At 46.4% G+C, this 15,279-nt stretch overlaps 1 protein-coding gene across 5 annotated transcripts in view; it reads left to right on the top strand.

Moving 5' to 3' along the window:
• Positions 1-184: 184 nt before the first annotated feature.
• Positions 185-15,279, top strand: part of TIMELESS (timeless circadian regulator) — a 43,024-nt gene continuing 27,929 nt past the window's right edge. For 4 of the 5 annotated variants that reach the window (XR_634737.4, XM_009180964.4, XM_009180963.4 and 1 more), the window contains exon 1: positions 185-287. The gene's annotated coding sequence lies outside the window, so the exon portion shown is untranslated. The remainder of the gene's footprint in view (positions 288-15,279) is intronic. The other variant, XM_009180965.3, reaches the window with a different exon arrangement.

The following is a 15,279-nucleotide window of genomic DNA, read 5'->3' as shown; positions in this document are numbered from 1 at the left end:
CTCTAATCGGACTTTGATTCTACTATAATTCAGCAGAAAATCCATAGCGCTGTGATTTTTAGATCGACCTCACATAAAACAGTCCCTGCACACGCTTCCCTTTTCCTTCCTTCTTCACGAATCTCCGCCCCAGTTCGCTCGGAGTCACGTGGACCAGCCTGGCTAGCCCCGCCTCGCTCTCCGCGCAGGCAGGGACCAGTCCAGACAAGCGTGGTGGCGGAAAGGCTGCAGCCCCGCGCCTGAGGGCCGCTGGCTCCTCCGGGCTTCTGAGGACCCGCAGGGAGCGGGTGAGTGAGTGTGTGGCGAGAAGGCGCTAAGCGGACACGGGGATCCTTTCGAAGCTATGGGGGCATTCTCGGGAAGCGCTGAGTCCCTTTTCCCGCCACCCGGTTTAGAGCCGGGGGGCGGGGCTCGTGCTGTAGGCGCGCACGCGCAGTTCTGTACTCTGCGCCTTAGTCTCCGGCGCTGCGTTCCCAGGTCGCCCAGGCGGCTGACTTATCCCTGGGCTGCTCCGCACAGCCTGGGCCTCCCGCGGGATGGGGTTGTGATGGGAAGGGGCTTGGAACTCCTGAAGTAGAACAGAAGGTGCCTGGGGGAGTTCCACTTCGGAGCTCCGCATCTTGTTGAGAGCTGAAAAAAACCAGTGTGTGGCCTGACGGTCAGCAGGGGTCGCAATTTACAGGCCGCTTGACTGACTTCCTGAGTTTTATGGAATGGATTTCTCACTCCCTTCCCTCAGTTGCCTAATGTTTGGGTCTGTCAGCTGGACCTCAGCCGCTAATGAAGCTTTTTTCCCTTTAGCCTCTCAATTCTTTGCCTTTCGTGCTTCAACTAGTACTTTCAAATTTTTTATTTTTTTATTTTTTTTTTGAGACGGAGTCTCGCTCTGTCGCCCAGGCTGGAGTGCGGTGGCGCCATCTCGGCTCGCTGCAACCTCCGCCTCCCGAGTTCAAGCGATTCTCTTGCCTCAGATTCTTGAGTAGCTGGGATTACAGGCGCGCGCCACCATGGCCGGCTAATTTCTGTTTTTTTTTTTTTTTTTTTTTTTTTTTTTTTAGTAGAGATGGGGGTTTCACCATATTGGTCAGAATGGTCTCAAACTCGACCTCGTGATCCGCCTGCCTCGGCTTCCCAAAGTGCTAGGATTACAGGCGTGAACCACAGCGCCTGGCCTATTTTTTTGTTTGTTTGTTTGTTTTGTTTTGTTTTGTTTTTTTGTTTTGAGATGGAGTCTCGCTCTGTCGCCCAGGCTGGAGTGCAATGGCCTGATGTTGGCTCATTGCAACCTCTGCCTCCCAGGTTCAAGCGATTCTCCTGCCTCAGCCTCCCAAGTAGCTGGGATTACAGGTGCCTGCCACCACACCCGGCTAATTTTTGTATTTTTAGTAGAGATGGGGTTTCACCTTGTTGGCCAGGCTGGTCTTGAACTCCTGACCTCAAGTGATCCACCCGCCTCGGCCTCCCACAGTGCTGGGATTACAGGTGTGAGTCACCGCGCGTGGCCCCATTAGTACTTTGTACAGAGTAAAGGTAGATCATTTCATGTTAAATTTAAAACTCCTTTTTGGCCATCCACAGTTAACCTTAAATCCGTACGTGGGTGTCTGTGGCCTCACACAGTCTGGCCTTGACCCTCTCAATCTCATTTTGTAAAGTTCTTATGCACCTGACTCCTGGCCACATGGAAAGATTGTGGCTGCCCTCTTTCATGTCTTAGAACTTAACGTTCCTGCTGTTCCTTCTGCTTGGAAGTTCTTGACACTGCTCTGCCAAGTGAACTTCTCTTTGAAGACTGAACTTAATTGTCCCTCTGAAAATCAATTTATCCAGCCTCCTAGGCCAATACACACAATAAAAAGATCAATAAGAGATCAATAAAAGGTTACTGAGCTCCTAACATGTACCATGCACTGTGCTTAGCGCCAGGCTTACGGAGATGAGTAGGACGGAGAGTTCCCTTCCCTTCAGGAACTCAACTCAGGTCGTAAGGAAAACACACGTAATTGAGTCTTCTGCAGTTACAGTGAAAGGGTCATAAAGAAGTCCTTCCCTGCTTCCTTTCTCTCACTGCACTCCCACCATCTTACATCCTGATGCCTTCAGATCTTTAGCTCCAAACTCTTCTCCCTCATCTTCCAGACTTGTCTGTTTCAGTTCAGTTTAGTAAAGTATTTATTGAGCACCTACATTGTGCTGGGTAATAATTCCTGATGTGAAAGAGTTTACGTTTTAGTGCAGTTAACATAGGATAGTTAGAATCACCTGGGGAACATTCTCAAAACACTTGCCTAAGCCCCACCTGTGGAAATTCTAATCCTGTAACAAGGATCTGAAAATTCAAAAGTGAATAAGAATTCCTATCTCTACTAAAAAAAAAAAAAATACAAAAATTAGCTGGGTGTGGTGGCATGTGTCTGTAATCCCAGCTACTTGGGAGGCTGAGGCAGGAGAATCACTTGAACCTGGGAGGCGGAGGTTACAGTGAGCCAAGATCACACAATTGCATTCAAGCCTGGGTGACAGAGTGAGACTCTGTCTCCAAAAAAAAAAAAAAAAAAAAAAAGAATTTCTGTCCTCAGGGAATCTAAGGCTAAGGGAAGGAGTTAGACTTTTAATTTAACTATTGTATACAACATGAATTGTAAGTACCATGTTGGAAGTCTGAATATGGCACACAGTAAACAACAAGGAAAAGGAAAAGGAGGTCACTTCTATATGGAGAAGTCAGGAGGAAGTCCCTTTTGGGCATAGCCTTTTTTTTTTTTTTTTTGGGACCGAGTTTTGCTCTTGTTGCCCAGGCCGGAGAGCAATGGTGCAGTCTCCCAGGTTCAAGCGATTCTCCTGGCTCAGCCTCCCAAGTAGCTGGAATTACAGGCACCCGCCACCACACCTGGCTAATTTTTGTATTTTTAGTAGAAACAGGGTTTCACCATGTTGGGCCAGGCTGGTCTTGAAGTCCGGACCTCAGGCGATCCACCCGCCTTGGCTACCTAAAATGCTGGGATTGCAGGCGTGAGCCACTGCACTTGGCCTGGACAGTCTTCAGAGCTAAGTTGATACTTGGATGGGAAGCCATTCTGGATAGAGTAGTAGCTTGAGAGAGAAGCTTGAGAGGTAAACAGGAGAGAGATTCATGAAAGACTTTGTATTGTAGGCAATGGGGGTCACTGAAACTTTAGGTTTTTATAGTAATGCATGCTAATAGTAAATAATTCAAATAGTATCAAAGTGAAAGACAAATATTTCTCCTATCCTAGATCCCCCAGTTCTCAGAGACAATCACTATGAAGTTTCTTATGTATCCATTGAAGTGTTTTAAGCAGGATTATTATATGCCTAAACTGGGTAACCATATTGAGGCTAGATAGAACAAGACTGGAGGCAGCTGAGTTCATGCCTGTGATCCCAGCACTTTGGGAGCCCAGGTGGGTGGATCGCTTGAGCCCAGGAGTTAAAGACCAGCCTGAGCAACATGGCAAAACCTTGTCCCTACAAAAAATACAAAAATTAGCAGGGTGTGATGACATACCCTATAGTCCCAGCTATTTGGGAGACGGAGGTGGGAAAGTTGCTTGAGCCTGGGAGGTCGAGGCTACCGGGAGCTGTGATTGCATCACTGCGCTCCAGTCTGGGTGACAAAGCGAGACCCTCTGTCAAAAAAGAAAAAAAGCCTGAAGGCAGAGAAAGAGGATAGGAAGAGGTTGAGTAACCTAAGCAAGAGCTACTCAGGAACTGAACTAAGGCAGTAGCAATTGGGATAAAAGGATAGACAGCAACTGATAGAAAAACTTAAGAAAGTTAAGTGAGATGGAGCTAAGGTTACTCCTAGGTTTCTTTTTTTTTTTTTTTTTTTTTTTTGGTGAGATGGAGTTTCTATCTTGTTGCCCAGGCTGGAGTGCAATAGTGCGATCTCAGCTCACTGCAACTCTCGGCCTCCCGGGTCATGATCTCCACCTCAGCCTCCTGAGAGTAGCTGGGATTACGAGCATCACCACTACACCTGGCTAATTTTTGTATTTTAATGAAATTTCTCCATGTTGGTCAGGCTGGTGGCTTTCCTGACCTCAAGTGATCCGCCCTCCTCGGCCTCCCAAAGTGCTGGGACTGAAGCATGGCTGCCAGCCTTTTTTTTTTTTTTTTTTTGAGATGGAGTTTCTATCTTGTTGCCCAGGCTGGAGTGCAATAGTGCGATCTCAGCTCACCACAACCTCTGTCTCCTGGGTTCAAGTGATTCTCCTGCCTCAGCCTCCCAAGTAGCTGGGATTACAGGCATGTGCCACCACCCAGCTAATTTTTGTATTTTTAGGAGAGATGGGGTTTCTCCATGTTGGTCAGGCTGGTCTCAAACTCCCAACCTCAGGTGATCCACCTACCTCAGCCTCCGAAAGTGCTGGGATTGCAGGCGTGAGCCAGTGCGCCTGGCCTTAGGTTTCTTTGAATAAGGTGAAACTCTTAGCCTTCCTCACTGAGGGAGATAATATCAGTCCTTGAGAGAGCCAAAGTGGAGTCAGACTTGGGAAGATGAGTTCAGCTTTGGACATGTTGAGGTATCTTTGAGACATGAAGGTAGAGAATGCTATTCAGTTAGTTTAATATATGAGATTGTCAACTCGAGAGCTCAGAGGGGCCAGAAAAACAGATTTGCTGGGTCTGGCTTGGATGGTAGTTGAAGTGCGTGGGAGAGAGTGAGTTTGCCCAATCAGGCCTTGTACAGTGATAAGGGAAGAAGGCTAAAGATGCAGGCCTAAGGAAAATCAGCACTTAAGTAGGAGGAGGAACAGCCAATAAGAGGTCAAAGGGAAAAGTTTTATTTTATGTTGGATTTTTTTCCCCCTTAAGATGAGCTAGGACAGGTGTGGGGGCATATGCCTGTAATCCCAGCACTTTGGGTGGCTGGGGTGGGAGGATAGCTTGAGCCTGGGGGGTTGAGACTGCAGTAAGCTGAGATCACACCACTGCACATCACTACACTTTTGAGACACTATCTCAAAAGAAAAAAAAGATGGAATACCCTTGAGCAACTCATAATATATGGGGATAGGGCTAGCATAAAGGGAAGGTTGGAAATAAGGAATAACCAACTAAGGGACAGGAAGTGATTAATGAGGATCACAGAGTGCTTAGATTAGAAGCAAAGAACTAAGGGTGGGTGTTTGAAATATGTATGTTTTTAGGCTCGGGTGGAGAGAGTTGAGAGAGTTCGTGTCTGATAACCTCAATTGTTCCTAAGAGGAAGGGAGCACATAAACCACGTGGGAGGCAAGGAAGCAGTGGAGTGAAGGGGCTTGAGGATAATGATAAAAGTTAGGGATAGTGGGCCGGGCGCGGTGGCTCAAGCCTGTAATCCCAGCACTTTGGGAGGCCGAGATGGGCGGATCACGAGGTCAGGAGATCGAGACCATCCTGGCTAACACGGTGAAACCCCGTCTCTACTAAGAAATACAAAAAATAGCCGGGCGCGGTGGCGGGCGCCTGTAGTCCCAGCTACTCGGGAGGCTGAGGCCGGAGAATGGCGTGAACCCGGGAGGCGGAGCTTGCAGTGAGCTGAGATCCGGCCACTGCACTCCAGCCTGGGCTACAGAGCGAGACTCCGTCTCAAAAAAAACAGAGATAAAAAAAAAAAGTTAGGGATAGTGGTTCTTTGGGAAGAGACAATGAAGCTGACCAAGAATACCAAAATGAAACCGGGCGCAGTGGCTCATGCCTGTAATCCAGCATTTTGGGAGACCGAGGCAGGCAGATCACAAGGTCAGGGGTTCCAGACCAGCCTGGCCAACATGGTGAAACCCTGTCTCTACTAAAAATCAAAAATTAGCTAGGCGTGGTGGCGGGCACCTGTAATCCCAGCTACTCGGGAGGCTGAGGCAGGAGAATTGCTTGAACCTGGGAGGCGGAGTTGCAGTGAACCGAGATCGTGCCACTGCACTCCAGCCTGGATGACAGAGCGAGACTCTGTCTCAAAAAAAAAAAAAAATACTGAAATGATTTGCTGCTGCTCAGGTTGCAGGCTATACATGTGTCTTGTATCACTATACAGGGTCCTTTGGTTTTCTCTGGCACATCTGGGCCTAGATTTAAGTTGAAGTCTAGGAAGCAGATGATTGCATTGATCTGAGGTTATGGTCTTTCGCAGGTGTGCTGCAAGGAAAAGAGTGCGCTGAAAGGAAAAGAGACGGAGGCCACACGGGAAAATGGTCAAACTGATGTGTATAGTGATACAGTAGTAGGATATGTGTGACCCTGGTTTGATCATTTTGTTTTCTATCTCAGAAATCTTCAGTGGCTCCCTGGCTTAGGTTCTAAATCTTTGAACTGATGGACAAAGATGAGGTTTTTCCCATAAAGCTGGGTCCAGCTGCTTTTCCATTGATTTCCTGATGGACCCATCTATTCATAATGGCTCCCTCTTTGGTTTTGTACTGGCAGTTCTCTGCTTAAATGCCCCTCCTATTCCCAGCTGCCTTAATCCTATGCAGCTTTCAAAGGCCCAGTTCTAATCATGCTTCCTCAGACAAAACCTCCTTGACCACTTTAACCTGAAAAGAGTACTAGTTTTTTAGTTTTTTTTCAGTATCACGTATTTAGAGCTTGTACTGCCTTATCTTTTACATTGTTTGTCTATATTATGTGAGTTTTATTTCTGCAACTAAATTTCTTAAGTTTCTTTAGCACTGCCATTGCACCTGCACACTATTTTTTGCCAGGAAGGTTCTCCCTAAGCATATAGTAACTGACTATAGAGTCTGACAGATGGAGAGGAAATTAATATTTGTGGGGTTCTTTCTGTTTGTTTTGTTTGTTTGTCTTTTGAGACAGGGTCTCACTCTGTTACCCAGGCTGGAGTGCAGTGGCACGATTTCAGCTTATTGCAACCTCGACCTCCTGGGTTCAAGTGATCCTCCTGCCTTAGCCTCCTGGGTAGCTGGGACTAAAGGTGTACATCAGCACGCCTGGCTAATTTTTGTATTTTATTTTTTGTAGAGACTGGGCTTCCCTATGTTACCCAGCTGGTCTCAAACTCCTGGACTCAAGTGATCCTCCCACCTCAGCCTCCCAAAGTGTTACGATTACAGGCGTGAGCCACCATGTCCAGCCAGAGGTTCTTACTTTGTGCTCAGCACTGGGTAGAGTGCTTAATATCACTGCTTCTCAAACTGTCTTGGTAAAGGACGAGGTAGATTTTTCCTTCAAGCTGTTGCAGATCAGTAGTGTTCTAAAAGCACTTCTGTAAAATAAAATTACTAGAAAAATAACATTTAAAAAGACATACAGAATACAGGCTTTTTATTATTATCATTATTAGATTCAACAAACATTGGCTGAGTGCAATGGCTCATGCCTGTAATCCCAGCACTTTGGGAGGCCGAGGTGGGTGGATCACTTGAGGCCAGGAGTTCGAGAGCAGCCTAGGCATCATGGTGAAACCCCATCTCAACTACAGAATACAAAAAAAGTAGCCTGGCATGGTGGCACAGGCCTGTAATCCCAGCTACTTGGGAGGCTGAGGCACTATAATAGTTTGAACCCTGGGAGGTAGCTTCAGTGGAGTCAAGATTACGCACTGCACCGTGTCAGTGACAGAGGGGAGATCCTGTCTCAAAACACAAACCAAACCCCAAATGCCTCAAGATGAGGAAGGTCAGGAGTTCAAGACGAGCCTGGTCAATATGGTGAAACCCTGTCTCTACTAAAAATATAAAAATTAGCCGGGCATGGTGGCACGCGCCTGTAGTCCCAGCTACTCAGGAGGCTGAGGCAGAAGAGTTGCTTGAACCTGAGGCGGAGGCTGTGAGCGAGACCGCCACAGACTCCAGGCCTGGGCGACAGAGCAAGACTCTGACTCTGTCTCAAAAAAAGGTAAGTTAATTTGAATTGCAAATGCATTTAATATTTTATCTGTTGTTTTCTTTTGGTTCTTGCATTTTAATGCCTCCAAGTATTGATTTCAGATGAATATTGCTTCATCTGAACTGCTTAATACTTAGTAGGAAAAGTAACTAACATCCCTTTTAAATGTCCAGATCCACTGACTCTATGGTGTTTGACAAAATTCTCACCTGGTCTATGATGAAATGTGAAAATAAAGTCAATGTAATGAATTTTTTTCATGAAGTCATATTTATTAAATTTAAAGGCCAGTATTTTATCCTGAGATTTTTGTCTATAGTTTTTTTTTGGTGTTAAAATGGTAGAAACAGAATGTGTATAGTAATTGTGTGGAGTGTTTATAACAGCTGTTTGAGATATAATTCATATACTGTAAAATTCACCCTTTTAAAATGTACAGTTCAGGTTAGGTGTGGTGGCTCATACCTGTAATCTCAGCACTTTCGGAGGCCAAGGCAGGAGGATTGCTTGAGGCCAGCCAGGAGTTTGAGACCAGTGTGGGCAACATAGGGAGGTACCGGCTCTACACAAAATTAAAAACTTAGCCAGGTGTGGTATTGAACACATGTGGTCCCAGCTACTTGGGAGGCTGAGGTGGGAGGATTGCTTGCACCAAGGAATTGAGGCTATAGTGAGCCATGATTGATCTGTACTCCAGCCTGGGCTGGTCAACAGAGTGAGACCCTGTCTCAAAACAAAAACAAAAACAAGAAAACCCCTGTACAATTCTGTGATTTTTAGTATATTCAGAGAGTTGTACAACCATTTCTGCCCACCTCAGCCTCCTAAAGTGCTGGGATTACAGGTGTGAGCCACTGTGCCCATATCAGCCTATTGCATTTGCCTATTCTGGACATTTCATATAAATACCATCATACAATATATGACCTTTTGTGTTTGACTTCTTTTTTTTTTTTTTTGAGGTGGAGTTTTCTCTCTTGTTGCCCAGGCTGGAGTGCAGTGGCGTGATTTGGGCTCACTGCAACCTCTGCCTCCTGGGTTCAAGCGATTCTCCTGCCTCAGCCTCCCGAGTAGCTGGGATTACGGGCGCCCACCACCACACCCAGCTAATTTTTTTGTATTTTTCGTAAAGACGGGGTTTTACCATGTTGGCCAGGCTGGTCTCAAACTCCTGGCCTCAGGGTGATCTGCCTACCTTGGCCTCCCAAAGTGCTGGGATTACAGGTGTGAGCCACTGCACCCGGCTGTGTTTGGCTTCTTTAACTGAACATGTTTTCAGGTTTCATCTGCTTCGTGGCATGTATCAGTCAGTATTCCATTCCTCTTTTTTTTTTTTTTTTTGACACAGAGTCTTGCTTTGTCATCTTGGCTGGAGTGCAGTGGTGCAATATCGGCCCATTGCAACCTCCACCTCCCAGGCTCAAGTGATTCTCCCACCTCAGCTTCTCTAGTAGCTGGGACCACAAGCACGCACCACCACACTTGGATAATTTATTTTTAAAATTTTTTGTAGAAATGAGGTCTCAGTATATTGCCCAAACTGGTCTTAAACTCCTGGGCTCAAGTGATCCTCCCGCCTTGGCCTCCTGAAGTACTGGGATTTCAGGCATGAGCCACTGAGCCCAGCTGTGCCCTTTTTAAATATAGACTTTCAAATTTGAGTTAGCATAGTTAGGAGGCAGGAGGATCACTTGAGGTCAGGAGTTCCAGAGCAGCCTGGGCAACATGGTGAAACCCTGTCTCTACCAAAAATACCAAAAAATTAGCTGGGCACGCCGGGCACGGTGGCTCACGCCTGTAATCCCTGCATTTTGTGAGGCAGAGACGGGTGGATCACCTGAGGTCGGGAGTTTGAGATCAGTCTGACCAACATGGAGAAACCTCGTCTCTACTCAAAATACAAAATTAACGGGGTGTGATGGTGCATACCTGTAATCCCAGCTACTTGGGAGGCTGAGGCAGGAGAATTGCTTGAACCTGGGAGGTGGAGGTTACGGTGAGCCAAGATCACGCCATTGCACTCCAGCCTGGGCAACAAGAGTGAAACTCCGTCTCAAAAAAAAATAGCTGGGCATGGTGGCATATGCCTGTGGTCCCAGCTACTCGGGAGGCTGAGGTGGGAGGATGACTTGAGTCGGGGAGGTGGAGCCTTCAGTGAGTGGAGATCGTGCCACTGCACTCCAGCCTGGATGACAGAATGAGACCCCTATCTCAATAAATAAAATAACTCATTTATAAAAACATTATATTGGGATGTTTATTCTCTCTGATCCTGTTTTTCTTGATTTGTAATATGGAGATGATTGTACCTATCACTGAGGACTTGTATGTTCAAAGTATTTAAAGCTATGAAGGCCTGCTGGGCACTGTGGCTCATGTAGCCTGGAATGCCAGCACTTTGGGAGGCCTAGGCAGGCAGATCTCTTGAGCTCATGAGTTGATCAGCCTGGGCAACATGGCCAAACCCAGTCTCTACAAAAAATTAAAAAATTAGCTGGGGCCGGGTGCAGTGGCTCATACCTGTAATCCCAGCACTTTGGGAGGCTGAGGCAGGTAGATCACTTGTGGTCAGGAGTTCGAGATCAGACTGCCCAACATGGTGAAACCCCATCTTTACTAAAAATACAAAAATTACCCAGGCACAGTGGTGGGTGCCTGTAGTCCCAGCTACTTGGGATGCTGAGGCAGGAGAATCACTTGAACCTGGGAGGGAGCTGGAGGTTCCAGTGAGTCAAGATCGTGCCACTGCACCCCAGGCTGGGTGACAAAGTGAAACTCCATCTCAGAAAAAAAAAAAAAAAAGAAGTTTATCAAGCCCAGTATTAACACTTTGGGAGTGAGAGAGCAGACTGACCTCTGCAAAATGAGATCAGCATAGTTTGGTATAGTTTGGGTCTTTTTATGTGTTTTTTTGGCTGCCTAATCTCTAGCCAGTGTCTGCCTTTTTGACTGATGGGTGTGTTGCTTAGTGCTTGCCTGCTGCCTCCATCCCATAATTTTAAGTGCGTGCATGATATTCAGTCCATATGCGTGAGTTTTGATGAGGTGATTATCACACGGGGTATGATAAGGACAGGTTTTTCTCTTTGATGCATATGCCTTGCCCTGAAGAACTGCCCCTTGCTGGTTTGGTCTAGATCCTGCCGGCCATGGGGTTCTTGCTTGCTTCTCTTACTTTTTGTTTTGGCCTGCTTAACTTCTGCCTCTTATCTTGCTTTTTGCTCACCTACCCCTTCACCTTGCTTCAGCTCTCATGTTCTTACTAATTCTGCCCTTTATCCAACTTTGAATTCCCTTTACTATTATCCTGCCTCATTTTCCCTATTGTGCTGCTTCAGTTACAGTGAGCCATGATTGTACCACTGCACTCCTGGGTGCCAGCCTGGGTGCCAGAGTGAGACCCTGTCTCAAAAAAAAAAAAGCTATAAAATCATTTTGTAAACTCGAGTGCACTAGGAAAAGATATTACTATTTTTGGTTTTGTACAAATGATTTCCTTTCTTTCGTGAATTATTTTCTTGGGTTCTATTTTCTGAAATGAGTTTACTGTTTCAAAGGGTATGACCCAGGATAATCTGTTGAGTCAAAATTCAGCAAAGATTTATTGCATGCTCGGCCGGGCGAGGGGGCTCACGCCTGTAATCCCAGCATTTTGGGAAGCCAAGGTGGGCGGATCACCTGAGGTCAGGAGTTCAAGACCTGGCCAATATGGTGAAACCCCATCTCTACTAAAAATACAAAATTAGCCAGGTGTGGTGGCGTGTGGCTATAATTCCAGCCATTCAGGAGGCTGAGGCAAAAGAATCACTTAAACCTGGGAGGCGGAGGTTGCAGTGAGCCGAGATCGCGCCACTACACTCCAGCCCGGGCAACAGAGCTGGACTCCATCTCAAAAAAAAAAAATTGCATGCTCGCTATATGCCAAGCTCTATTCTAGGCACTGGAGAATGCAGCAGTGAGCAAAACAAAATGAAGCCCTGCAGCTGGAGCTTTCCTTTTGTTGGACTGGTTTACAGTTTTTATTATACAAATCAATGATTTCTAAATGCTAGAAGAACACTAGTATATGATAACATTTCCATCCATCTGAAGTGAAATGAGAAAATAAGGATAATGTATTCTTACTGAATTCTGACCACTGTTCGGTGTTCTGAATTCCTTCCTGAGGAGCCTGGAGACAGCCATGTCCGCAGCCCATCCATCTTGCTAAACAGATCACTTGGACCCAGTATGTTATGGCTTGCTCTCATAACTTGATTCTGGCATAGCACCAATGACACAGTGGTTAGCAGACTTCCTTAACTAAGTTACATTGATGTTAAATATTCCTTTCTACTGACTCAACTTTTTATTTTTATTTATTTTTTGAGATGGAGTCTTGCTCTATGGCCCAGGCTAGAGTGCGGTGGTGCTATCTCAGCCTACTGCAACCTCTCCCTCCCAGGTTCAAGCAATTCTGCCTCAGCCTCCCAAGTAGCTGCGACTACAGGCGCATACCACCATGCCCAGCTAATTTTTGTATTTTTAGTAGAGACAGGGTTTCACCATGTTGGTCCGGCTGGTCTTGAACTCCTGACCTAAGGTGATCTACCCACCTCGGCCTCCCAAAGTGCTGGGATTACAGGCGTGAGCCACCATGCCCAGCCAAGACTTCTTGAGTTAGTGTTTTCTTGGTCTACAGTTACTCTTTGGTTAAGAATAAGTCTCTTTAAATATTTGTCAGTGTTTGGTTTTTCCATAGACAGTATGGAGTTTTTCATAGTGATTATGGATCTTAAAGGACATAGCTGAGATTATATCGTATACTATATACTTTTTTAGGGTGTTAAGCTGTTTATTTTATGAAACATTGGCATTAATCGATGTTCGTAGGATGTTGTTTTTTAAATTATTGTATGTTTTCATTTATTTATTTTTGAGACAGAGTCTCACTCTGTCACCCAGGCTGGTGTGCAGTGGTGTGATCATGGCTCACTGCAGCCTTGACCTCTTCAGGCTCAGATGATCCTCCCACCTCGGCCTCCCGAATAGCTGGGACTATAGGTGCATGCTGCCATGCCTGGCTAATTTTTGTAATTTTTGTAGATACGGGGTTTCTCCATGTTGCCCAGGCTGGTCTCAAACTCATAGGCTCAAGTGATCCATACAGGTGGGCCTCCCAAAGGGCTGAGATTACAGGTGTGAGCCACCACATCCAGCCTGTTTATTCTTATTTTTAATGTTCTTACCAGTCAAGATAGGATGGTTCCCCACTTGGGGTGGGAATATACTGGTACATGAAATCATAAAGCATGGAAACCACTGATTTAACTTTGTATTATGACAGATTACAAAGTGCTTTTATTTGAGTGATTTCACTGGATTCACACAATAACCATGGAAGGAAGGTAGGGTAGTTGAGTTAGTTCAGGTCTTCCAGGAAGCAGACACTGAGATGGAGTTAGGGGGTATGAGGGGCTTATTGAGAAGTATACCTGTAATAGATTAAGGAGAAGGAGCAGGATTGGGGGACAGCAGGAGCCTCAGACAGCAAGGCGGATCTGATAGTCTCAGCCAATCCAATGGGAATCTCTGGAGCAAGGATTGCTTGGTCGAGGTACCAGTCTCTGTGAACACCAAGTTGTACTCAACAGTTTTTGCTGAATCTCTCTCATATGAAAGTTCCTAGTTTCGGTGCGTTCAGAAGTATGTAAGACAATGTTTGGTAGAGGAGAAAAAACTGTTCTGGGTAATTATAATGTAAGACAGAAAGTAGTTAGGTGCTGGAGTAGGAAGTACATACAGTGTGAGACCTGCCATCAGATCCCATCCTGCTGTGGGCTATCAAGAGAAACTTTGTGGAGGAGTAGCATTTGAGCTTGATCTTTTTTTTTTTTTTTTTTTTTGAGACAGAGTCTAGCTCTGTCGCCCAGGCTGGAGTGCAGTGGCCGGATCTCAGCTCACTGCAAGCTCTGCCTCCCAGGTTCACGCCATTCTCCTGCCTCAGCCTCCCAAGTAGCTGGGACTACAGGCGCCCGCCACCTCGCCCGGCTAGTTTTTTGTATTTTTTAGTAGAGACGGGGTTTCACCATGTTAGCCAGGATGGTCTCGATCTCCTGACCTCGTGATCTACCCATCTCGGCCTCCCAAAGTGCTGGGATTACAGGCTTGAGCCACCATGCCCGGCCTTGAGCTTGATCTTGAAGGTCAGATAGGCTTAGAACTTTTGTAAAGGAGGGTAGACCTCCCACATGGAGGAATAATAAACTGAGTGCGTGTTTGGAGACCATTGGGTGTGCTCTGTGTCTGGAAACATGTATGTTTGTGTTCCTGGGTAGGGCGACCAACAGCTAGAGGGGGCAACCAAGCCAAGTACAAGGCTGAATTTTTTTTTTTTTTTTTTTTTTTTTGAGGCAAGGTCTCACTGTTTTGCCCAGGCTGCAGCGCAATGGCACGATCATGGCTTACTGCAGCCTTAACCTCCCAGACTCAAGTGATCCTCCTGAGTAGCTGGGACCACAGACATGCGCCACCACACCTGGCTAATTACAAAAACATATTTTTGGTAGTGGCCGGACACTGTGGTTCACGCCTGTAATCCCAGCACTTTGGGAGGCCGAGGTGGGTGGATCACTTGAGGTCAGGAGTTCGAGACTCACCTGGCCAACGTGGCAAAACCTGGTCTCTACTAAAAATACAAAAATTAGCCAGGCCTGGTGGCTTATGCCTGTAGTCCCAGCTACTCAGGAGGCTGAGGCAGGAGAATCGTTTGAGCCCAGGAGGTGGAGGTTGCAGTGAGCCGAGATTGCGCCACTGCACTACAACCTGTGACAGAGTGAGACTCTGTTTTTTAAAAAAAATGTTTTGTAGAGATGGGGGTCTCACTTTTTTGCCCAGTCTGGTCTTAAACTCCTGGGCTCAAGTGATCTTCCTGCCTTGGCCTCCCAAAGTGCTGGGGTTACAGGTATGAGCTGCCATGCCCAGGCTGATTTTTTTTTTTTTTTTGAGACAGAATCTCACTCTGTCACCTAGGCCGAAGTGTGGTGGCTCAATCTTGGCTCACCGCAACCCCTGCCTCCGGGCTCAAGCAATCCTCCTGCCTCAGCCTCAGCCTCAGAGTAGCAGGGACTATAGGCACACACCACCACATCCAGCAAATTTTCTTTTCTTTCTTTTTTTTGGTAGAGACGGGGTTTCTTTTTTTTCTTTTTTGTATTTTTAGTAGAGATGGGGTTTTGACATGTTGTCCAGGCTGGTCTCCAGCTCCTAGACTCAAGCAATCAACCCACCTCAGCCTCCCAAAGTGCTGGGATTACAGGCATGAGACATCATGCCCGGCCGAGTTTTAAAATAGTTGTTTTCACCAGGGAGAGCTGGAATTCCTGTTGAAAACTCTTATTCCAGTTCCAGTGAATGTGGGCCCAAGGCTGCAGGCCTGCCTTGTGAGCCCTG

The sequence above is a fragment of the Papio anubis genome, chromosome 9 (assembly GCF_008728515.1).
Source record: "Papio anubis isolate 15944 chromosome 9, Panubis1.0, whole genome shotgun sequence".
In the NCBI taxonomy this organism is placed as follows: domain Eukaryota; kingdom Metazoa; phylum Chordata; class Mammalia; order Primates; family Cercopithecidae; genus Papio; species Papio anubis.
The sequence above is the reverse complement of the archived record's forward strand: the minus strand, read 5'-3'. Positions and strand labels throughout refer to the sequence as shown.